This window comes from Salmo salar, chromosome ssa09, assembly GCF_905237065.1.
Source record: "Salmo salar chromosome ssa09, Ssal_v3.1, whole genome shotgun sequence".
NCBI classification, from domain to species: Eukaryota; Metazoa; Chordata; class Actinopteri; order Salmoniformes; family Salmonidae; genus Salmo; species Salmo salar.
The window spans coordinates 88,522,449-88,549,718 of record NC_059450.1 but is presented as its reverse complement, the minus strand read 5'-3'; the positions used below and the strand labels follow the sequence as shown (position 1 = coordinate 88,549,718).

The following is a 27,270-nucleotide window of genomic DNA, read 5'->3' as shown; positions in this document are numbered from 1 at the left end:
TAGAGGAGAGACATTAGGATAATAGTGGAGAGACAGTAGGAGAATAGAGGAGAGAGACAGTAGGAGATTAGAGGAGAGACAGTAGGAGAATAGAGGAGAGACAGTAGGATAATAGAGGAGACACAGTAGGATAATAGAGGAGAGAGACAGTAGGAGAATAGAGGAGAGAGACAGTAGGAGAATAGAGGAGAGACAGTAGGAGAATAGAGGAGAGAGACAGTAGGAGAATAGAGGAGAGAGACAGTAGGAGAATAGAGGAGAGAGACAGTAGGAGAATAGAGGAGAGACGTTAGGAGAATAGAGGAGAGAGACAGTAGGAGAATAGAGGAGAGACGTTAGGAGAATAGAGGAGAGAGACAGTAGGAGAATAGAGGAGAGAGACAGTAGGAGAATAGAGGAGAGACAGTAGGATAAAAGAGGAGAGACAGTAGGATAATAGAGGAGAGAGACATTAGGATAATAGTGGAGAGACAGTAGGAGAATAGAGGAGAGAGACAGTAGGAGAATAGAGGAAAGACAGTAGGATAATAGAGGAGAGACAGTAGGAGAATAGAGGAGAGACATTAGGATAATAGTGGAGAGACAGTAGGATAATAGAGGAGAGAGGTAGTAGGATAATAGAGGAGAGAGACAGTAGGAGAATAGAGGCGAAACAGTAGGAGAATAAAGGCGAGACATTAGGATAATCGAGGAGAGACAGTAGAATAATAGAGGAGAGACAGTAGGAGAATAGAGGAGAGACATTAGGATAATAGAGGAGAGACATTAGGAGAATAGAGGAGAGAGACAGTAGGAGAATAGAGGAGAGATATTAGGATAATAGAGGAGAGAGACAGTAGGATTATAGAGGAGAGACAGTAGGATAATAGAGGAGAGAGACAGTAGGAGATTAGAGGAGAGACATTAGGAGAATAGAGGAGAGACAGTAGGAGAATAGAGGAGAGACATTAGGAGAATAGAGGAGAGAGACATTAGGATAATAGAGGAGATACAGTAGGATAATAGAGGAGAGACAGTAGGAGAATAGATGAGAGACATTAGGATAATAGAGGAGAGACAGTAGGATAATAGAGTAGAGACAGTAGGATAATAGAGGAGAGACAGTAGGATAACAGAGGAGAGAGACAGTAGGATAATAGAGTAGAGACAGTAGGATAATAGAGGAGAGAGACAGTAGGAGAATAGAGGAGAGACAGTAGGAGAATAGAGGACAGAGACAGTAGGAGAATACAGGAGAGACAGTAGGATAATAGAGGATAGATATTAGGATAATAGAGGAGAGAGACAGTAGGATAATAGAGGAGAGACAGTAGGATAATAGAGGAGAGAGACAGTAGGAGAATAGAGGAGAGACCGTAGGAGAATAGAGGAGAGACAGTAAGATAATAGAGGAGAGATAGTAGGATAATAGAGGAGAGACTGTAGGAGAATAGAGTAGAGACATTAGGATAATAGTGGAGAGACAGTAGGATAATAGAGGAGAGAGGTAGTAGGATAATAGAGGAGAGAGACAGTAGGAGAATAGAGTCGAGACAGTAGGAGAATAAAGGCGAGACAGTAGGATAATCGAGGAGAGACAGTAGAATAATAGAGGAGAGACAGTATGAGAATAGAGAAGAGACATTAGGATAATAGAGGAGAGACATTAGGAGAATGGAGGAGAGAGACAGTAGGAGAATAGAGGAGAGATATTAGGATAATAGAGGAGAGACAGTAGGATAATAGTGGAGAGACAGTAGGATAATAGATGAGAGAGGCAGTAGGATAATAGAGGAGAGAGACAGTAGCAGAATAGAGGTGAGACAGTAGGAGAATAGAGGAGAGACAGTAGGATAATCGAGGAGAGACAGTAGGATAATAGAGGAGAGACAGTAGGAGAATAGAGGAGAGACATTAGGATAATAGAGGAGAGACATTAGGAGAATAGACGAGAGACAGTAGGAGAATAGAGGAGAGAGACAGTAGGAGAATAGAGGAGAGACAGTAAGATAATACAGTAGGAGAATAGACGAGAGACAGTGGGAGAATAGAGGAGAGACATTAGGATAATAGAGGAGAGGCAGTGGGAGAATAGAGGAGAGACAGTAGGAGAATAGAGGAGAGACAGTGGGAGAATGGAGGAGTGAGAAAAGAAGGGTTGAAGAGGGAAAGGTTAGGAAGTATGATGAAGACGAAGAGAGAGAGAAGAGAAGGAGCAAGGGCATTTCGGTTTTGCTATCAGACACTCAAACTCACCGTTCTTACATGATCAGTGGATCAGAGGATTGACCCTTTGAGGCGTCCGTACTTTTGGAAATTCACTCTAAGATGGGGTGAAGTTTTCTTGTTAGCTGAAGTAGTTATAGTTGGAATAATATTTTGGTCGCTACAGGGATTACTGAAAAGTATCATTATTATTGCTTTGCTGCTTTGATTGGTTTATTTTTTAACTGAGTGGGAGGATGATTGTGTGTTTCATTGTACTAAAGTGACAAATAATCCCCCTCATAATTTGATGAAAGCGTGTGATCATTCAATTATCCCAGATATGCCGTCTGTGTTTGTAATTATTCACACCTGTTTTCAGCCGCCGGGCTTGGAAGTGTGTGTGTGTGTGTGTGTGTGTGTGTGTGTGTGTGTGTGTGTGTGTGTGTGTGTGTGTGTGTGTGTGTGTGTGTGTGTGTGTGTGTGTGTGTGTGTGTGTGTGTGTGTGTGTGTGTGTGTGTGTGTGTGTGAGCGTAGGTACGTGTGTGCTCGTGTATTCCACCATCAGGCTCCAAGAGGCCATGCAGCCATTTTACAGAAATTCACTTCCACAGTCATTTGTGTTGCTCTGGGTAATTACGAGAGAGAGATGTTTTTATTTCATTAAACCAAAAAGGAAAATTGGTATACTGTAGGCCTAGTAATGTTCTGTGTGGTTAATATATGCAGCTCTGTTGTCCAATGGTAGCAGACTAGCAGCTCTAAACTGCCTGGAACCAGTGATTATGGGCCCTGGTCGATAGTAGTGCACTATAAAGGGAATAAGGCGACAGAATCATAAATGCAGAGTTATCAACACAGTTATATTTGTTGAGTACAGAGAGAGTGGTGATGGATAGGTCAATCAGATCAGACAGGTGAAAGCAGAAGCTTAGAGGTCCGGCTGCTGTCCTGCTGCTGTCCGGCTGCTGTCCTGCTGCTAACCGGCTGCTGTCCGGCTGCTGTCCGGCTGCTGTCCTGCTGCTGTCCGAACATCAAGGCGGTGACCCGATCCTGTAGGTTCATGCTCTACAACATTCGCAGAGTACGACCCTGCCTCACACAGGAAGCGGCGCAGGTCCTAATCCAGGCACTTGTCATCTCCCGTCTGGATTACTGCAACTCGCTGTTGGCGGGGCTCCCTGCCTGTGCCATTAAACCCCTACAACTCATCCAGAACGCCGCAGCCTGTCTGGTGTTCAACCTTCCCAAGTTCTCTCACGTCACCCCACTCCTCCGCTCTCTCCACTGGCTTCCAGTTGAAGCTCGCATCTGCTACAAGACCATGGTGCTTGCCTACAGAGCCGTGAGGGGAACGGCACCTCCGTACCTTCAGGCTCTGATCAGTCCCTACACCCAAACGAGGGCACTGCGCTCATCCACCTCTGGCCTGCTGGCCCCCCTACCTCTGAGGAAGCACAGTTCCCGCTCAGCCCAGTCAAAACTGTTTGCTGCTCTGGCACCCCTATGGTGGAACAAGCTCCCTCACGACGCCAGGACAGCGGAGTCAATCACCACCTTCCGGAGACACCTGAAACCCCACCTCTTTAAGGAATACCTAGGATAGGATAAAGTAATCCTTCTAACCCCCCCCAAAAGATTTAGATGCACTATTGTAAAGTGGTTGTTCCACTGGATATCATAAGGTGATTTGGTAAGAGGTGATGCACCAATTTGTAAGTCGCTCTGGATAAGAGCGTCTGCTAAATGTAAATGTCCAGCTGCTGCCCTGCTGCTAACCGGCTGCTGTCCGGCTGCTGTCCTGCTGCTGTCCGGCTGCTGCCCTGCTGCTAACCGGCTGCTGTCCGGCTGTTGTCCTGCTGCTGTCTTTCTGCTGTCCTGCTGCTGTCCGGCTGCTGTCCTGCTGCTAACCGGCTGCTGTCCTGCTGCTAACCGGCTGCTAACCAGCTGCTGTCCGGCTGCTGTCCTGCTGCTGTCCTGCTGCTGTCCGGCTGCTGTCCTGCTGCTAACCGGCTGCTGTCCTGCTGCTAACCAGCTGCTGTCCGGCTGCTGTCCTGCTGCTAACCGGCTGCTAACCAGCTGCTGTCCGGCTGATGTCCGGCTGCTGTCCTGCTGCTGTCCTGCTGCTGTCCGGCTGCTAACCGGCTGCTGTCCGGCTGCTCTCCGGCTACTGTCCGGCTGCTGTCAGGCTGCTGTCCGGCTGCTGTCAGACTGCTGTCCGTTTGACTGGTCTCACAAGGGAAATGTGTACCAAACATAGCCCTCTTCATGGATGATTACAAACACAAATACACACACACACACACACACACACACACACACACACACACACACACACACACACACTGGAAAGGACAGCAAGCAGACTACAATTTCCATGTCTGTAGCTCCTGGCTTTAGATCCTAACACTCAGCTGTTCACTGAAGACAGATCTGACAGACTGAACACACCACAACACAGGCTAAAGAGGGATGCACACACACTCACACCACACACACACACACACACACACACACACACACACACACACACACACACACACACTCACACACAGACACACACTCACACCACACATAGACACACAGACACACAGACACAAACACACACAGACACACAGACACACAGACACACAGACACACATACTCACAGACACACATACTCACACCACACACAGATGCACAGACACACACATACTCACAGACACACATGGACACACACACAAAAACACACTTACTGCTTAAGGTAGTCCATCGTATCCGATGATGACTTCCACTACTGCTAGTGGCTTCACTGATGACTGTATAATCCAATGTGGGATGCTCACTGTCTGCTACAGACAGAGCACACAAACAAAGGCCTGTCCCGTTGAGGCCAATGCAGGCACGGTCATATGTCTTCTCTGTCGCGTTGCCAGGCTACTTTCAGTCCTTTTTCCTCGGCCAACTGCACTCCTTGATGACAGAGGCCGTGCCAGCTGGAATGTTCCGAAGCAACGGTGTGGAGGGAGACAGGGTTTATCCCACACTTCTATAGTGATGTCTTCAGTTGGTCCTTTAGCTGCTTTTTCTGCCCACCTGCAACATCTTTCCCAGTTGCAACTGTCCCTAAAGCATCTTTCACAGATGCAGCAGTTGCAGCTGTCCCTACAGCATCTTTCCCAGATGCAGCAGTTGCAGCTGTCCCTACAGCATCTTTCCCAGTTACAGCTGTCCCTACAGTATCTTTCTCAGTTGCAGCTGTCCCTACAGCATCTTTCCCAGTTACAGCTGTCCCTACAGTATCTTTCTCAGTTGCAGCTGTCCCTACAGCATCTTTTACCAGTTGCAGCTGTCCCTACAGCATCTTTCCCAGTTGCAGCTGTCCATACAGCATCTTACCCAGTTGCAGCAGTTCCAGCTGTCCTTACAGCATATTTCCCAGTTTCATCTGTCCCTACAGCATCTTTCCCAGTTGCAGCTGTCCCTACAGCATATTTCCCAGTTGCTGCAGTTGCAGCAGTCCCCACAGCATCTTTCCCAGTTGCAGCTGTCCCTACAGCATCTTTCCCAGTTGCAGCAGTTGCAGCTGTCCCTATAGCATCTTTCCCAGTTGCAGCTGTCCCTACAGCATCTTTCCCAGTTGCAGCTGTCCCTACAGCATATTTCCCAGTTGCTGCAGTTGCAGCAGTCCCCACAGCATCTTTCCCAGTTGCAGCTGTCCCTACAGCATCTTTCCCAGATGCAGCTGTCCCTACAGCATCTTTCCCAGATGCAGCTGTCCCTACAGCATCTTTCCCAGTTGCAGCTGTCCCTACAGCATATTTCCCAGTTGCAGCTGTCCCTACAGCATCTTTCCCAGTTGCAGCTGTCCCTACAGCATCTTTCCCAGATGCAGCTGTCCCTATAGCATCTTTCCCAGTTGCAGCTGTCCCTACAGCATCATTCCCAGCTGCAGCAGTTGCAGCTGTCCCTACAGCATATTTCCCAGTTGCAGCTGTCCCTACAGCATCTTTCCCAGTTGCAGCAGTTGCAGCTGTCCCTACAGCATATTTCCCAGTTGCAGCTGTCCCTACAGCATCATTCCCAGCTGCAGCAGTTGCAGCTGTCTCTACAGCATCTTTCCCAGATGCAGCTGTCCCTACAGCATCTTTCCCAGATGCAGCTGTCCCTACAGCATCTTTCCCAGTTGCAGCTGTCCCTACAGCATCTTTCCCAGTTGCAGCTGTCCCTACAGCATCTTTCCCAGTTGCAGCTGTCCCTACAGCATCTTTCCCAGATGCAGCTGTCCCTACAGCATCTTTCCCAGTTGCAGCTGTCCCTACAGCATATTTCCCAGCTGCAGCAGTTGCAGCTGTCCCTACAGCATATTTCCCAGTTGCAGCTGTCCCTACAGCATCTTTCCCAGTTGCATCTGTCCCTACAGCATATTTCCCAGTTGCAGCTGTCCCTACAGCGTATTTCCCAGTTGTAGCTATCCCTACAGCATCTTTCCCAGATGCAGCTGTCCCTAGAGCGTTTTCCCAGTTTTACCTGTCCCTACAGCATCTTTCCCAGTTACAGCTGTCCCTACAGAATCTTTCCCAGTTGCAGATGTCCCTGCAGCACATTTCCCAGTTTCAGCTGTCCCTACAGCATCTTTCCCAGTTGCAGCTGTCCCTACAGCATCTTTCACAGTTGCAGCTGTCCCTACAGCATCTTTCCCAGTTGCAGCTGTCCCTACAGCATCTTTCCCAGTTGCAGCTGTCCCTACAGCATCTTTCACAGTTTCAGCTGTCCCTACAGCATTTTTCCCAGTTGCAGCTGTCCCTACAGCATCTTTCCCAGTTTCAGCTGTCCCTGCAGCATATTTCCCAATTGCAGCTGTCCCTACAGCATCTTTCCCAGTTTCAGCTGTCCCTACAGCATCTTTCATAGTTGCAGCTGTCCCTACAGCATCTTTCCCAGTTGCAGCAGTCCCTACAGCATCTTTCCCAGTTGCATCTGTCCCTACAGCATATTTCCCAGTTGCAGCTGACCCTACAGCGTATTTCCCAGTTGTAGCTATCCCTACAGCATCTTTCCCAGATGCAGCTGTCCCTAGAGCGTTTTCCCAGTTTTACCTGTCCCTACAGCATCTTTCCCAGTTACAGCTGTCCCTACAGCATCTTTCCCAGTTGCAGATGTCCCTGCAGCACATTTCCCAGTTTCAGCTGTCCCTACAGCATCTTTCCCAGTTGCAGCTGTCTCTACAGCATCTTTCCCAGTTGCAGCTGTCTCTACAGCATCTTTCCCAGATCAGCTGTCTCTACAGCATCTTTCCCAGTTGCAGCTGTCCCTACAGCATCTTTCACAGTTGCAGCAGTCCCTACAGCATCTTTCCCAGTTGCAGCTGTCCCTACAGCATCTTTCCCAGTTTCAGCTGTCCCTACAGCATCTTTCCCAGTTTCAGCTGTCCCTACAGCATCTTTCACAGTTGCAGCTGTCCCTACAGCATCTTTCACAGTTGCAGCTGTCCCTACAGCATTTTTCCCAGTTGCAGCTGTCCCTACAGCATCTTTCCCAGTTGCAGCTGTCCCTACAGCATATTTCCCAATTGCAGCTGTCCCTACAGCATCTTTCCCAGTTGCAGCTGTCCCTACAGCATCTTTCATAGTTGCAGCTGTCTCTACAGCATCTTTCCCAGTTGCAGCAGTCCCTACAGCATCTTTGACCATTGCAGCTGTCCCTACAGCATCTTTCCCAGTTGCAGCTGTCCCTACATCGTCTTTCCCTACAGCCTTGTTTCCAGTTGCAGCTGTCCCTACAGCATCTTTCCCAGTTGCAGCTGTCCCTAGAGCGTTTTCCCAGTTTTACCTGTCCCTACAGCATCTTTCCCAGTTACAGCTGTCCCTACAGCATCTTTCCCAGTTGCAGATGTCCCTGCAGCACATTTCCCAGTTTCTGCTGTCCCTACAGCATCTTTCCCAGTTGCAGCTGTCCCTACAGCATCTTTCACAGTTGCAGCTGTCCGTACAGCATCTTTCCCAGTTGCAGCTGTCCCTACAGCATCTTTCACAGTTGCAGCTGTCCCTACAGCATCTTTCACAGTTTCAGCTGTCCCTACAGCATTATTCCCAGTTGCAGCTGTCCCTACAGCATCTTTCCCAGTTTCAGCTGTCCCTGCAGCATATTTCCCAATTTCAGCTGTCCCTACAGCATCTTTCCCAGTTTCAGCTGTCCCTACAGCATCTTTCATAGTTGCAGCTGTCCCTACAGCATCTTTCCCAGTTGCAGCAGTCCCTACAGCATCTTTCCCAGTTTCATCTGTCCCTACAGCATATTTCCCAGTTGCAGCTGTCCCTACAGCGTATTTCCCAGTTGTAGCTATCCCTACAGCATCTTTCCCAGATGCAGCTGTCCCTAGAGCATTTTCCCAGTTTTACCTGTCCCTACAGCATCTTTCCCAGTTACAGCTGTCCCTACAGCATCTTTCCCAGTTGCAGATGTCCCTGCAGCACATTTCCCAGTTTCAGCTGTCCCTACAGCATCTTTCCCAGTTGCAGCTGTCTCTACAGCATCTTTCCCAGTTGCAGCTGTCTCTACAGCATCTTTCCCAGTTTCAGCTGTCTCTACAGCATCTTTCCCAGTTTCAGCTGTCCCTACAGCATCTTTCACAGTTGCAGCTGTCTCTACAGCATCTTTCCCAGTTGCAGCTGTCCCTACAGCATCTTTCCCAGTTTCAGCTGTCCCTACAGCTTCTTTCCCAGTTTCAGCTGTCCCTACAGCATCTTTCACAGTTGCAGCTGTCCCTACAGCATCTTTCACAGTTGCAGCTGTCCCTACAGCATTTTTCCCAGTTGCAGCTGTCCCTACAGCATCTTTCCCAGTTGCAGCTGTCCCTGCAGCATATTTCCCAATTGCAGCTGTCCCTACAGCATCTTTCCCAGTTGCAGCTGTCCCTACAGCATCTTTCATAGTTGCAGCTGTCCCTACAGCATCTTTCCCAGTTGCAGCAGTCCCTACAGCATCTTTGACCATTGCAGCTGTCCCTACAGCATCTTTCCCAGTTGCAGCTGTCCCTACATTGTCTTTCCCTACAGCCTTGTTTCCAGTTGCAGCTGTCCCTACAGCATCTTTCCCAGTTGCATCTGTCCCTCCAGCTTCTTTCCCAGTTGCAGCTATCCCTACAGCATACTTTTGCGGCAGGCAATCCTCTGGCATCAGGATGGTATGGCCAAGCCATCTGAGCTGGTGGTGTGTGAAGGATGCCTCAATGCTCCTGCAGTTGGTTCTTTGTAGGATCACTAAGTACATGGACAGTCCATGTTCCACATCCATAAAGGAGTGTAGATACACACACTCCCTGGTGGACTGCAACTTTGGTTTGTAGGTACTGGTTGCTGTTGTTAAAAACCCCTTTCCTTTACCGTTCAAAAGATTCTGGAAATCCTGGTCAATGTTACAGTCTTCCGAGAGGATGCTTCCAAGGTATTTAAAGTGTGTTACAGCAGCCAGGGAGGAGTCTGAGATGGAGAATGTGTTTCAGGTGGAGGATCAGATGACCACTGACATGGGACCTCTGTTTTGGGATGTTAACAGACAGCCCCATTCTGCTGTATGGTCTTACAGTTGCTGTGAGGGTGGCTTGTACAGCTTCTGGGGTACGAGCGCAGTCATCCGTGTACTGGAGCTAAAGTACACGTTCAGATTTGAGCTTTCTGGCAGCTTGGAGCCTTCTAATGTTGAATAGGTTTCCATACAATCTGAAGTCCAGGGTCACCCCCTCTGTTTCCTTGTCTTTGTGCCGGAGTGTTGTGACACACGGGAGGAAGACGGTTCCCCTTGCCTCACACCAGTGCCAACTTCAAACGGTTCCCCTTGCCTCACACCAGTGCCGACTCTTGACCTCAAACAGTTACTCTGGCCACCATTCCCTCATGGAACTGATACAGAATGTTCACAAATTTCCCAGGGCAACCATACTGCAGGAGGACCTTCCAATGGAGTTCATGGTGTACTGTGTCGAAGGGTTTTGGACAGGTCCACAGGTCTTGTTTCTGTTCACTGCACTTTTCCTGCAGTTGGCGTGCACTGAAGATCATGTCCACCGTGCTTCTATTCTTTCTGAAGCCGCACTGGGACTAAGGTAGCAGGTCTTTAGTGATGGTGTCAATGAGTCTGCTAAGCATGACCTTTGCCAAGACTTTTCCAGCAACTACAAGGATGGATATGCCCCCTGCTTTTTCCGCAGATGGATTTGTCCCCGTTGTTTTTGTATATGGTGACAATATTTGCATCCCTCCTTTTGTACCACACTTAAATCTCCATATTTCAGATATTAACAGGTGAACTTCTCTGGTACAGAGATAGCCCCCCTGTTTTAGGATCTCAGCAGGGATGGAGTCAGGTCCAGGAGTTCTGTTGTTCTTCAGTGACCTGTTGGCGGCTCAGATCTCAGAAAAGGTGGGTGGGAGATCAAGGCTCTGCATGGTGGGTAGGGTTGGAAGCTCCTCCAGGACTGACTAGCCAACTGGGTTAGGCTGGTTTAAGAGGGGTTCAAAGAGTCCACCCCACCTCTGGACTATCTTTGTCTGGTCGTTTAAGAGAGTAGACCCATCTGCACTTCTGAGGGGACAGAAAGAGCAACTTGCTGGGCCATGGTTGGTCTTCAGGGCATCATAACAACATGTCATATCTGGCGTAATGAGGACATACCTGATATCAGAGCGCATGACAGCCAGTCTATGAGGTGCTAGTGCTTTGATCGCAGGTGCATCCAGGAGGTTTTGTATTTGTTTTTAATTTGGTAACATGGTGTTGGTGATGGTGAGTTCATGTTCAGCACAAAGGATTAGAAATCTCAATCCATTTGCATTGGCATGACCAACGCAGTGTTGTCCTATAATACCACTCCAAATCTCACTATATCTCCCCACTCATGTGTTGAAGTCACTCAATGACAATATTTGATCATTTTTGGGTACTCTGTGGAGGGCCTCGTCCAGCATTTCATAAAAGCAGTCTTTGTGTACCATTAGTCTTTCGCTTATGCCAGTTGTTGTTTCTGTGAGAGTTGTCAGGTGGGAAGTTCTTCACGGCAATGCCCCAGCCATGCAGATGTTGCTCTTCTGGGGGGTATCCTTTTCAAGTGTAGTCCTCTCTTTCCTCTCTGAGTGACCCTTCACCCAGGAGTCTGGTCTCACAGAGAACAGCAATGGTGTATTGCTTCAGCTCTGCTGCGGTGAGTGCAGTCCTTCGTTTCGAGTCCAAGAGAGTCCTTATGTTACATGTTGCTAGTTGTAAGGGGACATATTTCTTCTTATTTAGTTTTCAACCACTGAAACAGAATGCCCTGATAGGTGCGGTAGCCTATCTAGGAGATTTAGAGTGGGCAATATTTAGGACACCTTTTCTAGGCCTTTCCCCAGCCGGGATGCGAAGTGTGGTTCCTAAAATGGTCTGCTCAGACATACAGCGGTCTGCCTGGAGCAGCTGCCATTCAAATCCCAGCTGCTGATGACCAATGCCGTTACCGTGCAGGTGCCTGGCTAGGAGCTTCCTGATCATTCAGTCCTGCCCCCGTTACCAAGCACCCCGTCGCCAGTAGACTTTAATGGTGCAGGAAGTCTAGGTGGAACTCGCTGAAGAGCAGTAGTGGATACCTGCGCGCTGAGTGACATAGGGGACATAGGGGACATAGGAGACATAGGGCACATAGGGGACATAGGAGACATAGGGGACATAGGAGACATAGGGGACATAGGAGACATAGGGGACATAGGAGACATAGGGGACATAGGGGACATAGGAGACATAGGGCACATAGGGGACATAGGAGACATAGGGGACATAGGAGACATAGGGCACATAGGGGACATAGGGGACATAGGAGACATAGGGGACATAGGAGACATAGGAGACATAGGAGACATAGGGCACATAGCGGACATAGGGGATGTGCTTGTCCCAACATAATTTCTTCGCTGTTGGAATGGGCTCTGGTGACATGGAGAAAAATCCAAGACGACCAGCACCTCCGTCGAAGCACCGCCTGTTGCATGCCGCCAGCATGTTACTTTTCTCTCAGGTTGAGCTCCCATAAACTCTTGTCTTCCCAGACTTACCCACAAGGCAGTGGCATGGTGGTTGGCCGATGCCAGGGCGTGTCCACATAATGTGGGCCTGTGCACTGCACCTCTGTGTACCGCTGTAGCTCCGAGATCCCCTGCCGAGTGAGCCTGGAGCAATGGGGACGCCCAGCTAACGTGTGTTACCACGAGGAGGTCCGGCAGGAGTCTTGGTGAAGGAGAGGCTGTATACTGGCAAGTGAAGGCTTACATGCAGAGCTTGCTTCCCGGTTTGCCACAAGTGCTAGCCAGCGGCAGCAAGCTGTAAGCGAGAGGGTTACAAGCAGGTGGGAAGTAGGCATGCACCTTCCCTCTAACTACTGCACAACTGCATCACAACACCCTGTGGGGTACACACACACAGACAGTGCGCTGCTGCTCCCATTGCTGTCTGATTAAACGCAGCTCTATTAAGTAAAGAAACAAAAGTGCTGATGCATGAGACTGTTTTCTGGTCTTCTCTCTCTCCAGGTTCTTCCTCAAGTTCTTCCTGAAATGCAACCAGAACTGTCTGAAGAATGCAGGGAACCCACGAGACATGAGACGCTTTCAGGTGGGAGAGAGAGAGCCATAAAGCCTAATTTTACATCATTTCATTAGACACAACGGTAATGCTGTTTGATGGTAGCTTTCAGGTCCTGTCTCACGTTTCCTTGTCTGTTCCCCTGTCCCCTTTTCCTCTATGTCTCTTGTGCCTCCTGTCCCTGTCTGTCCCAGGTGGTGGTGTCTACCACGGTGAGTGTGGACGGTCATGTCCTTTCTGTGTCTGACAACATGTTTGTCCACAACAACTCTAAACACGGTCGCCGTGCCAGGAGACAAGACCCCTCAGAAGGAACACCCTCGTACCTGGAGCATGGTAAACTCTCTCTCTCTTTCTCTCTATATTTTTCTCCCTCCTCAACTCTATCACTACATTTTACATTTACATTTTAGTCATTTAGCAGACGCTCTTATCCAGAGCGACTTACAAATTGGTGCATTCACCTATAATATCCAGTGGAACAACCACTTTACAATAGTGCATCTAAATCTTTTAGGGGGGGTTAGAAGGATTACTTTATCCTATCCCAGGTATTCCTTGAAGAGGTGGGGTTTCAGGTGTCTCCGGAAGGTGGTGATTGACTCCGCTGTCCTGGCGTCGTGAGGGAGCTTGTTCCACCATTGGGGTGCCAGAGCAGCGAACAGTTTTGACTGGGCTGAGCGGGAACTGTGCTTCCTCAGAGGTAGGGAGGCGAGCAGGCCAGAGGTGGATGAACGGAGTGCCCTTGTTTGGGTGTAGGGACTGATCAGAGCCTGAAGGTACGGAGGTGCCGTTCCCCTCACAGCTCCGTAGGCAAGCACCATGGTCTTGTAGCGGATGCGAGCTTCGACTGGAAGCCAGTGGAGAGAGCGGAGGAGCGGGGTGACGTGAGAGAACTTGGGAAGGTTGAACACCAGACGGGCTGCGGCGTTCTGGATGAGTTGTAGGGGTTTAATGGCACAGGCAGGGAGCCCAGCCAACAGCGAGTTGCAATAATCCAGACGGGGGATGACAAGTGCCTGGATTAGGACCTGCGCCGCTTCCTGTGTGAGGCAGGGTCGTACTCTGCGAATGTTGTAGAGCATGAACCTACAGGATCGGGTCACCGCCTTGATGTTGGTGGAGAACGACAGGGTGTTGTCCAGGGTCACGCCAAGGCTCTTAGCACTCTGGGAGGAGGACACAAGGGAGTTGTCAACCGTGATGGCGAGATCATGGAACGGGCAGTCCTTCCCCGGGAGGAAGAGCAGCTCCGTCTTGCCGAGGTTCAGCTTGAGGTGGTGATCCGTCATCCACACTGATATGTCTGCCAGACATGCAGAGATGCGATTCGCCACCTGGTTGTCAGAAGGGGGAAAGGAGAAGATTAATTGTGTGTCATCTGCATAGCAATGATATGAGAGACCATGTGAGGATATGACAGAGCCAAGTGACTTGGTGTATAGCGAGAATAGGAGTGGGCCAAGAACAGAGCCCTGGGGGACACCAGTGGTGAGAGCACGTGGTGCGGAGACAGATTCTCGCCACGCCACCTGGTAGGAGCGACCTACCTCCCTCTTCCCTCACTTTATTTCTCTCGCTTCTCCCCCTTCTCCTCGCCTTCATTTTCCTCTCTTCACCCCCCTCTCCTCTCCTTCTCCTCTCTTCTCCCCCTTTTCCTCTCCTTCCTTTTCCTCTCTTCTCCCCCCCTCTCCTCTCCTTCCTTTTCCTCTCTTCTCCCCCTCTCCTCTCCTTCCTTTTCCTCTCTTCTCCCCCCTCTCCTCTCCTTCCTTTTCCTCTCTTCTCACCCCCTCTCCTCTCCTTCCTTTTCCCTCTGAGACGATGAGAGCAGCAGTGAATCCTGTATTCCCCCAGTGGCCGGCTCTTGTTAGAACTGCCATAGTGTCTTATGAGGACCATGTGTCGTAGCAGGACCATGGTTCTTATGAGGCCCCAGGAAGCTTAAAGACAACGCTGAGCTTATTTCCTATGAGACCTGGCTGGGTTTATCCTCCAGCCTCTCTCTCTCTCTCTCTCTCCCCCCAAAGCTTTTCCCAGGTTAACTCACACAAGCATGCTCGATCGCGCACACACACACACACACACACACACACACACACACACACACGCCAAAACCCCTAATACTTTGTAATGATTTAGAGCCTGCTCAGATTCCTCCAACTCAAAGTAATCCTGTTAGATTCTCATTATCTTTTCCCTGACGGTAAATAACAGGAACATATTTTTCCTGTGTGGAACGACCTCAACCCCAGGGACCATCATGATCAAACTACGACTGGATTTGGGTGATAGCGCACACTAGATTACATTAAGATTCAGCGTTAAGTTTTAAGTCGCTGTGATGACTATTTTTTAGGTCTGTGTCCCAAATGGCACCCTATTCCCTATATGGTGTAGTATTTTACACCAGGGCCCATATGGAGAGGGAGGAAAGAAGGAATAGAAGGAGGAATAGAGCAGGGGGAGAACAGAACATTACAGGGAAGAGAGTCAGGGAGAACAGAACATTACAGGGAAGAGAGTCGGGGAGTGTGGGGGAGAGAGGATAGGTGTGAGAGTAGAGATGGAGGAAGAAGGGGAACAGAGAGAAGAAAGATGCATGGGAGAGGAGAGGAGAGGAGAGGAGAGGAGAGGAGAGGAGAGGAGAGGAGAGGAGAGGAGAGGAGAGGAGAGGAGAGGAGAGGAGAGGAGAGGAGAGGAGAGGAGAGGAGGACCTCTAAGTGTTTTGTGAAGTATCAGGGCCTGTTTGAGGCAGTACTAGGCAATCAGCGCACAATGATATGTATTGCGGTATCAGGGCTTGCGATAGGCAGTTCTAGATGAGCAACGAACACAACAGATGGCAGAGAGGAAGACCCCAAATGTTAATCTTATCACATGGATTCATGTTTCACCATCTGGTTGACTCACACACACACACACACACACACACACACACACCATCAGGGTCGATGAAAATACTTGCAGGATGAAGAGGACGAGAGATGAAAAGGGAGAGAGGCAGAGGAGGGAGGGGAGAGAGAGGAGAGTGAAGAGAGAGGAAAGGGAAGGATGATGGAGAGAGAGGAGGGTAAAGAAAGAGAGGAGAGAGAGGCAGAAGAGAGATGGGGAAAGAGCAGAAGTCATTCTGTAGTAAAGTGGATTACCCTGCTTTGGAGAATGACATCATGTCTGACAAGCTGAGGATCTGTAAAGTAGAGGAGATTAAGCATTTATTTATTATTTATTTGTAATTCCACTGCTGTTCTTTTCTCCAATCTGATCCAGTAATGTAAAGCCTGTAATCATAAGATCCAGGGGTCAGTATTAAGCCTCACAGCAGACCTGCTTATGAATTGGAGAATTGAGTTTTTATCTTCATAGAATCAATCAGAAGGGAGAAACTGTACTGTGTGAATTATAGCTATATTTCTGATCTCCCTCCCCCCTCCCTCCCTCCCCCCATTCCCCCATCCCTCAACAGCCACCCCTTGCATCAAGGCCATCAGCCCCAGTGAGGGCTGGACTACAGGTGGGGCTACAGTCATTATCATTGGAGAAAACTTCTTTGATGGACTTCAGGTCATATTTGGTACCATGCTGGTCTGGAGTGAGGTCAGTAGCACATTAATCTCTCTCTGTATGTGTGTGTGTGTGTGTGTGTGTGTGTGTGTGTGTGTGTGTGTGTGTGTGTGTGTGTGTGTGTGTGTGTGTGTGTGTGTGTGTGTGTGTGTGTGTGTGTGTGTGTGTGTGTGTTTGTTTAACTAAAAATAGTGAACAAACAAAAATGTCACCAACTGGGGACATTCTGTTAGTCCTCACGAGGTCAAGTGCTATTTCTGGGGGTTTAGGGTTAAGGTTAGAATTACGTTAAGAGTTAGGGTTAGGAGCTAGGGTTAGGGTTAAATTGGGTTTTTTGGGGTCAAGGTTAGGGTGAGGGTTAGAAGTTTGGAACCACCAAGACTCTTTCTGGAGCTGGTCGCCCGGCCAAATTGAGCAATCGGGGAAGAAGATCCTTAGTCAGGGAGCTGGCCAAGAACCCGATGGTCACTGACAGAGCTCCAGAGTTCCTCTGTGGAGATGGGAGAATCTTCCGTAAGGACAACCATCTCTGTAGCACTCAACCAATCAGGCCTTTATGGTAGAGTGGCCAGACAGAAGCCACTCCTCAGTAAAAGGTATATGACAGCCCGCTTGGAGTTTGCCAAAACGCACCTAAAGGACTCTCACACCATGAGAAACAAGATTGTCTGGTCTGATGAAACCAAGATTGAACTCTTTGGCCTGAATGCCAAGAGTCATGTCTGTGGAAAACCTGGCACCATCCCTAAGGTGAAGCATGGTGGTGGCAGCATCATGTTGTGGGGATGTCTTTCAGCGGCAGGAACTGGGAGACTAGTCAGGGTTGAGGGAAAGATGAACGGAGCAAAGTACAGAGAGATCCTTGATGAAAACCTGTTCCAGAGTGCTCAGGACCTCAGCCTGGGGCGAAAGGTTCACTTTCCAACAGGACAACGACCCTAAGCAGACAGGCAAGGCTTCGGGACAAGTCTCTGAATGTCCTTGAGTGGCCCGGCCAGAGCCCAGACTTGAACTCAATCAAACATCTCTGGAGAGACCTGAAAATAGCTGTACATCAACGCTCCCCATCCAACCTGACAGCTTGAGAGGATCTGCAGAGAAGAATGGGAGAAACTCCCCAAATACAGGTGTGCCAAGCTTGTAGCGTCATACCCAAGAAGACTCAAGGCTGAAATCGCTGCCAAAGGTGCTTGCTTCAACAAAGTACTGAGGAAAGGGTCTGATGTAAATGTGATATTTCAGTTTTTATTTTTTTATTTTTTGCACAAAAAATCAAAAAATCTATTTTTGCTTTGTCAATATGGGGTATTGTTGTACATTGATGAGGGGAAAAACGATGTCAACATTTTTAGAAGAAGGCTGTAACCTAACAAAATGTGGAAAAAGTCTAGGGGTCTGAATACTTTCCGAAGGCACTGTATAGAACTTGTTTTTATAAAAATGTTACTTAACCTTTTTTAAACTATGTCAGTTAAGAACAAATTCTTATTTACAATGAGATACAATGAATACACCGGCCAAACTCGGACAACGCTGGGCCAATTGTCCGACACCCTATGGGACTCCCAATCACGGCCGGTTGTGATACAGCCTAGAATCGAACCAGGGTCTGTAGTGATGCCTCTAGCACTGAGGTGCAGTGCCTTAGACCATTGCGCAACTCTGGAGCCCCAAAATGTTATGGGGTCTGTAATGACAAGTGAAGTAGATATGTAATATTACAACCTTCTTTTGTCCCCTGTCCCCCTCCGTAGCTCATCACAGCCCACGCCATCCGGGTGCAGACTCCCCCAAGACACATCCCCGGGGTTGTAGAGGTCACGCTGTCATACAAGTCTAAACAGTTCTGCAAGGGCACACCTGGACGCTTCATATACACAGGTAAATACACCTTAATTTAACACACCTGACGCTACATATTCCCAGGTAAATACACCTTAATTTAACACACCTGACGTTACATATTCCCAGGTAAATACACCTTAATTTAACACACCTGACGCTACATATTCCCAGGTAAATACACCTTAATTTAACACACCTGACGCTACATATTCCCAGGTAAATACACCTTAATTTAGCATATACACTGGGGAGGAGAGGAGAGGGGGAGAGATGAGAGAAGAGGGGAGAAAGGGGAGAGAGGGGAGAGGAGAGAGGGGAGTGAGGAGAAATGAAATGAGAGGGGGAGAGAGGAGAGGGATAAGAGAGGAGTGGGGAGAAAGGGGAGTGAGGAGCAATGACATGGGAGGAAAGGAGAGGAGATAGAAGGGTAGAAGGGACTATGGGATTACCATGGTCGGCCATCTTGGCCTCCTGGTTGGCTCCAGTCTGGGTTTAGTGCCAGTGGGTAATCATATAGGACTGGCATGGTGTGGACTGGCAGCTGGCAAGGGAATGGCACATTGACATACACACACACACACATACACATTCACACACACACTGGGGACAGCTGGTATCACTAATCAACTTGTGTTAGGGAGAGGAACCACATGCTGCCTGCTCACAGACCTAATTAATTCATCACACACACAATACTGCTGCTACTACTGGAATAAACACACACACACACACACACACACACACACACACACACACACACACACACACACACACACACACACACACACACACACACACACACACAGACACACACACACACACAGAGAGAGAGAGAAACACACAGACACACATACTGTACAGTCGGTGCCAAAAGTTTTGAGAATGACACAAATATTAATTTCCACAAAGTTTGCTGCTTCAGTGTTTTTAGATATTTTTGTCAGATGTTAGTATGGAATACTGAAGTATAATTGCAAGCATTTCATAAGTGTCAAAGGTTTTATTGACAATTACATGAAGTTGATGCAAAGAGTCAATATTTGCAGTGTTGACTCTTTTCAAGACCTCTGCAATCCGCCCTGGCATGCTGTCAATTAACTTCTGGGCCACATCCTGACTGATGGAAGCCCATTCTTGCATAATCAATGCTTGGAGTTTGTCAGAATTTGTGGGTTTTTGTTTTTTCACCCGCCTCTTGAGGATTGACCACAAGCACTCAATGGGATTAAGGTCTAGGGAGTTTCCTGGCCATGGACTCAAAATATCGATGTCTTGTTCCCCGAGCCACTTAGATATCCCTATTGCCTTATGGCATTGTGCTCCATCATGCTGGAAAAGGCATTGTTCGTCACCAAACTGTTCCTGGATGGTTGGGAGAAGTTGCTCTCGGAGGATGTGTTGGTACCATTCTTTATTCATGGCTGTGTTCATAGGCAAAATTGTGAGTAAGCCCACTCCCTTGGCTGAGAAGCAACCCCACACATGAATGGTCTCAGGATGCTTTACTGTTGGCATGACACAGGACTGATGGTAGCGCTCACCTTGTCTTCTCCGGACAAGCTTTTTTCCGGATGCCCAAACAATCGGAAAGGGGATTCATCAGAGAAAATGACTTTACCCCAGTCCTCAGCAGTCCAATCCCTGTACCTTTTGCAGAATATCAGTCTGTCCCTGATGTTTTTCCTGGAGAGAAGTGGCTTCTTTGCTGCCCTTCTTGATACCAGGCCATCCTCCAAAAGTCTTCGCCTCACTGTGCGTGCAGATGCAATCACACCTGCCTGCTGCCATTCCTGGGAAAGCTCTGTACTGGTGGTGCCCCGATCCCGCAGCTGAATCAACTTTAGGAGACGGTCCTGGCGCATGCTGGACTTTCTTGGGCGCCCTGAAGCCTTCTTCACAACAATTGAACCGCTCTCTTCGAAGGTCTTGATGATCCGATAAATGGTTGATTTAGGTGCAATCTTACTGGCAGCAATATCCTTGCCTGTGAATCCCTTTTTGTGCAAAGCAATGATGACGGCACATGTTTCCTTGCAGGTAACCATGAGTGACAGAGGAAGAACAATGATTCCAAGCACCACCCTCCTTTTGAAGCTTCCAGTCTGTTATTCGAACTCAATCAGCATGACAGAGTGATCTTCAGCCTTATCCTCGTCAACACTCATACCTGTGTTAACGAGATAATCACTGACATGATGTCAACTGGTCCTTTTGTGGCAGGGCTGAAATGCAGTGGAAATGTTTTTGGGGGATTCAGTTAATTTTTATGGCAAAGAGGGACTTTGCAATTAATTGCAATTCATCTGATCACTCTTCATAACATTCTGGAGTATATGCAAATTGCCATCATACAAACTGAGGCAACAGACTTTGTGAAAATTGTTATTTGTGTCATTCTCAAAACTTTTGGCCACGACTGTACACACACACAGAGCAGGGAACGGGTAGAGAAAAGGAAACTGGGTGTATTTTCACATCCCTATTCACGTGTAAAGCAGTTTTTATTCTGGGCAGCCTGCTTTTCTCTCCTTCCCCCTCTCTCTCTCTCTCTCTTCTACAAGTCCATTTACATGTATCACCATTCATCAAAGAAGCTACAAGCCCTTCCTCCAGGCAGAGATGTAATGCTGTAATCCTGTGAGGTCTGTTAGGGGCTGTAAAGAGCTGTGAAGTGCTGGCAGGCTTCTGGCTATAGATTGGGTTTGTGTCCCAAATGGCACCCTATTCCCTGTATAGTGCAATCCTTTTGACATGAGCCCTATGGGTCCTGATTAAAAGTAATCCTCTATATAGATAATAGGATGCCATTTGGGATGCATGTTGGAGGTGTATGATGATGAACATCTCTCGTTCAGATGTCAATCCTTTCCTCTTCAGAATGCAGTCGCCACCACGCTTAGCAACCGCTTATCACTGCTGATATTAAAAGACCCTGCTGCTGGAGCACATATAAATCGAACAAAATGTTATTGGTCGTGTACACATATTTAGCAGATATTATCGCAGGTGCAGCGAAATGCTTATGTTTCTAGGTCTAACAGTGGTACTTAACAATACAAAACTGTGCACACAAATCCCCAGATATGAAAGGAAATAAGTTACGAAATACCAGAACAAGCAATGTCAGATTCCGGAATATAAATATACTGCATATACAGTACCAGTCAAAAGTTTGGACACACCAACTCATTCAAGGTTTTTTCTTCATTTTTACTATTTTCCACATTATAGAATAATAGTGAAGACATCAAAACTATGAAATAACACATATGGAATCATGTAGTAACCAAAAAAGTGTTTTTATATTTTATATTTGAGATTCTTCAAAGTAGCCACCCTTTGCCTTGTTGACAGCTTTGCACACTCTTGTCATTCTCTCAACCAGCTTCATGAATGCTTTTCCAACAGTCTTGAAGGAATTCCCACATATGCTGAGCACTGGTTTTCCTTCACTCTGCGGTCCAACTCATCCTAATCCATATAAATTGGGTTGAGGTCGGGTGATTGTGGAGGCCAGGTCATCTGATGGAGCACTTCATCACTCTCCTTCTAGGTCAAATAGCCCTTACACAGCCTAGAGGTGTGTTTTGGGTCACTGTCCTGTTGAAAAACAAATGATAGTCCCACTAAGCGCAAACCAGATGGGATGGCGTATTGTTGCAGAATGACGTGGTAGCCATGATGGTTAAGTGTGCCTTGAATTCTAAATAAATCACTAACAGTGTCACCAGAAAAGCACCACCACACCATCACACCTCCACGCTTCACGGTGGGAACGACACATGCAGAGATCATCTGTTCACTTACTCTGCATCTCACAAAGACACAGATGGTGGAACCAAAAATCTCACATTTTGACTCATCAGACCAAAGGACAGATTTCCACCGGTCGAATGTCCATTGCTTGTGTTTTTTGGCCCAAGCAAGTCTCTTCTTATTATCGGTATCTTTTAGTAGTGGTTTCTTTGCAGCAATTCGACCATTTAGGCCTGATTCACGCAGTCTCTTTTGATCAGCTGATGTTAGTTGAACTCTGTGAAGCATTTATTTGGGCTGCAATCTGAGGTGCAATTAACTCTAATGAACTTGTCTTCTGCAGCAGAGGTAACTCTGGGTGTTCCTTTCCTGTGGCAGTCCTCATGAGAACCAGTTTCATCATAGCGCTTGATGGTTTTTGCGACTGCACTTGAAAAAACTTTCTAGAAGTTCTAGAAATGTTCCGTATTGACTGACCTTCATGTCTTAAAGTAATGATGGACTGTCGTTTCTGTTTGCTTATTTGAGATGTTCTTGCCATAATATGGACTTGGTCTTTTACCAAATAGGGCTATCTTTTGTATACCCCCTTACCTTGTCACAACACAACTGATTGGCTCAAATGCATTAAGAATGAGAAAAATTCCACATATTAACTTTTAACAAGGCACACCTGTTAATTGAAATGCATTCCAGTTGACTACCTCATGAAGCTGTTTGAGTAAATGCCAAGAGCGTGCAAAGCAGGGTAGAGTCCCGGGTGGTAGCCAGCTAGTAACAGTTACTAAGTTCAAGGCAGGGTACTGGGCGGAGGCCGGCTAGCGGTGACTATTTAACAGTCTGATGGCCTGGAGATATAAGCTGATTTTAGTCTCTCGGTCCCAGCTTTGATGCACAAGTACTGTCTCTGTCTTTTAAATGGTAGCAGGGTGAACAGGCCATGGCTCGGGTGGCTGAGAACCTTGATGATCTTCTTGGCCTTCATGTGACACAGGGTGCTGTAGATGTCCTGGAGGGCAAGCATTGCCCTGGTGATGCGTTGGGCTGACCGCACCACCCTCTGGAGACCCTTGCGGTTGTAGACGGTGCAATTGCCGTACCAGGAGATGATACAGTCTGACAGGATGCTCTCATTGGTGCATTTGTAGTACTTTGTGAGGGACTGAGGGGCCATGTGGAATTTCTTCAGCCTCCTGAGGTTGAAGAGGTGCTGTTGCGCCTTCTTCACCACACTGTCTGTGTGGATAGATCATTTTAGGTTGTCAGGGATATGCACGCCGAAGATCTTGAAGCTTTCCACCTTCTCCAATGCAGCCCGTCAATGTGGATAGGGGTGTGCTCCCTCTAATGTCTCCTGAAGTCCACGATCAGCTCCTTTGTTTTGTTGATGTTGAGGGAGAGGTTATTTTCCTGGCACAACCCCTTCAGGGCCCTCATTTCCTCCCTCTAGGCTGTCTCATCGTTGTTGGTAATCAGGCCTACCACTGTTGTGTTGTCAGCAAACCTGATGATTGAGTTGGAGGCGTGCGTGGCCCCGCAGTCATGGGTGAACAGGGAGTACAGGAGGGACCTAAGCACGCACCCTTGTGGGGCCCCCAGTGTTGAGGATCAGCATGGTGGAGGTGTTGTTGCCTACCTTCACGAACCTGGGGTCGACCATTCAGGAAGTCCAGGACCCAGTTGCACAGGGCGGGGTTCAGACCCAAGGCCGTGAGCTTAGTGCTTCATGATGACAGAAGTGAGTGCTATGGGTGATAGTCATTTAGTTCATTTACCTTCGTATTCTTGGGTACAGGAACAATGGTGGACATCTTGAAACAAGTTGGGACAGCAGTCTGGGATAGGGTGAGATTTAATATGTCCATAAACACTGCACATGCTCTGATGACGCGGCTTGGGTACCGTCTGGGCCGGCAGCCTAGCGAGAGTTAACAGGCTTAAATGTCTTACTCCGTCGGCCATAGAGAACGAGAATTCACAATCCTTGTGAGCAGCGATGGCCCGCGTTCGTGGCTCTGTTTTTTCATCGAAGCGGGGAGAAGAAGGTGTTTAGCTTGTCCGGGAGCAAGACGTGGGAGAGAGACCTCAGTGTCCGCAACGTGGCTGGCTTTCCCTTTATCATCCATGATGGTCTGGAGTCCCTGCCCCATACAGTGCCTTGTAAAAGTATTGACCCCCCTTGGCATTTTTCCTATTTTGTTGCTTGACAACCTGGAATTAAAATGTATTTTTTGGGGGTATGTATCATTTGATTTACACATGCCTACCACTTGAAGCTGCAAAATATGTTTTAATGTGAAACAAACAAGAAATAAGACAAAGAAACTGAAAACTTTAGTGTGCATACCTATTCACCCCCCCCCCAAAAAAAAAGTCAATACTTCGTAGAGCCACCTCTTGCAGTAATTACAGCTGCAAGTCTCTTGGGGTATGTCTCTATAAGCTTGGCACATCCAGCCACTGGAATTTTTGCCCATTCTTCAAAGCAAAACTGCTCCAGCTCCTTCAAGTAGGATGGGTTCCGCTGGTGTACAACAATCTTTAACCTCTATGGGACCGGCGGGACGAATTCGTCCCACCTACGTAACATCCACTGCCAGCCTGTGGCGCGATTTTCAAAATCTTCAAAATCCTATTACTTCAATTTCTCAAACATATGACTATTTTACAGCCATTTAAAGATAAGACTCTCGTTAATCTAACCACACTGTCCGATTTCAAAAAGGCTTTACAACGAAAGCAAAACATTAGATTATGTCAGCAGAGTACCAAGCCAGAAATAATCAGACACCCATTTTTCAAGCCAGCATATAATGTCACCAAAACCCAGAAGACAGCTAAATGCAGCACTCACCTTTGATGATCTTCATCAGATGACAACCCTAGGACATTATGTTATACAATACATGCATGTTTTGTTCAATCAAGTTCATATTTATATCAAAAACCAGCTTTTTACATTAGCATGTGACGTTCAGAACTAGCATACCCCCGCAAACTTACGGGGAATTCGCTAACATTTTACTAAATTACTCACGATAAACGTTCACAAAAAGCATAACAATTATTTTAAGAATTATAGATACAGACCTCCTCTATGCACTCGATATGTCCGATTTTAAAATAGCTTTTTGGTGAAAGCACATTTTGCAATATTCTAAGTACATAGCCCAGGCATCACGGGCTCGCTATTTAGACACCCGGCAAGTTTAGCACTCACCATAATCATATTTACTATTATAAAAATGTCATTACCTTTTGTTGTCTTCGTCAGAATGCACACCCAGGACGTCTACTTCAATAACAAATGTTGGTTTGGTCCAAAATAATCCATCGTTATATCCGAATAGCGGCGTTTTGTTCGTGCGTTCCAGACACTATCCGAAATAGTAAAGAAGTGTCGCGCGCTTGGCGCAATTCCTGACAATAAAATTCAAAGTATTCGATTGCCGTACGTCGAAGCATGTCAACCGCTGTTTAAAATCAATTTTTACGTCATTTTTCTCGTAGAAAAGCGATAAAATTCCGACAGGGAATCTCCTTTTCGGCAAACAGAGGAAAAAATCCCAAAGGCGGGGCGGTCGGGGTCACGCGCATAAGCTAGTGTCTCTTGATGGGCCACTTGAGAAAGGCGATAATGTGTTTCAGCCTGGGGCTGGAATGACGACATTCTCTTTTTCCCGGGCTATGAGAGCCTATGGACGACGTGGGAAGTGTCACGTTAGAGCAGAGATCCTTAGTAAATGATAGAGATGGCAAAGAAGTTCCAGAAATGGTCAGACAGGCCACTTCCTGTAAAGGAATCTCTCAGGTTTTGACCTGCCATTTGAGTTCTGTTATACTCACAGACACCATTCAAACAGTTTTAGAAAATTTAGGGTGTTTTCTATCCATATGTAATAAGTATATGCATATTCTAGTTACTGAGTAGGAGTGGTAACCAGATTAAATCGGGTATGTTTTTTATCCAGCCGTGTCAATGCTGCCCCCTAGCCCTAACAGGTTAAGTCATAGCACAGATTCTCAATTGGATTGAGGTCTGGGCTTTGACTAGGCCATTCCAAGACATTTAAATGTTTTCCCCTTAAACCACTCGAGAGATGCTTCAGCAGTATGCTTAGGGTCATTGTCCTGCTGGATGGTGAACCTCCGTCCCAGTCTCAAATCTCTGGAAGACTGAAACAGGTCACCCTCAAGAATTTCCCTGTATTTAGCGCAATCCATCATTCTTTCAATTCTGACCAGTTTCCCAGTCCCTGCCGATGAAAAACATCCCCACAGCATGATGCTGCCACCACCATGCTTCACTGTGGGGATAGTTTTCTCGGGGTGATGAGAGGTGTTGGGTTTGCGTCAGACATAGCATTTTCCTTGATGGCCAAAAAGCTAAATTTTAGTCTCATCTGACCAGAGTACTTCTTCCATATGTTTGGGGAGTCTCCCACACACCTTTTGGCAAACACCAAACGTGTTTGCTTATTTTCTTCTTTAAGCAATGGCTTTTTTTTGGGCCACTCTTCTGTAAAGCCCAGCTCTGTGGAGTGTATGGCTTAATGTGGTCCTATGGACAGATACTTCAAACTCTGCTGTGGAGCTTTGCAGTTCCTTCAAGGTTATCTTTGGTCTCTTTGTTGCCTCTCTGATTAATGCCCTCCTTGTCTGGTCTGTGAGTTTTGGTGGGCAGTAATCTCTTGGCAGGTTTGTTGTGGTGCTTTATTCTTTGTATTTTTTAATAATGGATTTAATGGAGCTCTGTGGGATGTTCAAAGTTTCTGATATTTTTTTAGAACCCAACCCTGATCTGTACTTCTCCACAACTTTGTCCCTGACCTGTTTGGAGAGCTCCTTGGTCTTAATGGTGCCACTTGCTTGGTGGTGCTCATTGCTTAGTGGTGTTACAGACTCTGGTGCCTTTCAGAACAAGCTTATATATACTGTGGCAGATCATGTGACACATAAATAAAGTTCACCTGTGTGCAATCTAACTAATTATTTGACTTCTGAAGGTAATTGGTTGCACCAGATCTTATTTAGGGGCTACATAGCAAAGTGGGTGAATACATATGCAGGCACCACTTTTCTGTTTGTTTTTAATTTGTATTTTTGAAACAAGTAATTTTTTTCATTTCACCTCACCAATTTGGACTATTTTCTGTATGTTCATTACATGAAATCCAAATAAAAAATACATTTAAATTACTGGTTGTAATGCAACAAATAGGAAAAACGCCAAGGGGGATGAATACTTTTGCAAGGCACTGTACGTCTTGTATCTGGGCCGTTGAATTGCGACTCCACTTTGTCTCTGTACTGTCATTTTGGCTGTTTAATTGCCTT

The 27,270-nt window shown here is 47.3% G+C and overlaps 1 pseudogene; it reads left to right on the top strand.

Annotated features, from left to right (window-relative positions):
- LOC106612147 (transcription factor COE1-A-like) overlaps positions 1-27,270 on the top strand; it is a 143,057-nt pseudogene that overhangs the window by 76,721 nt on the left and 39,066 nt on the right.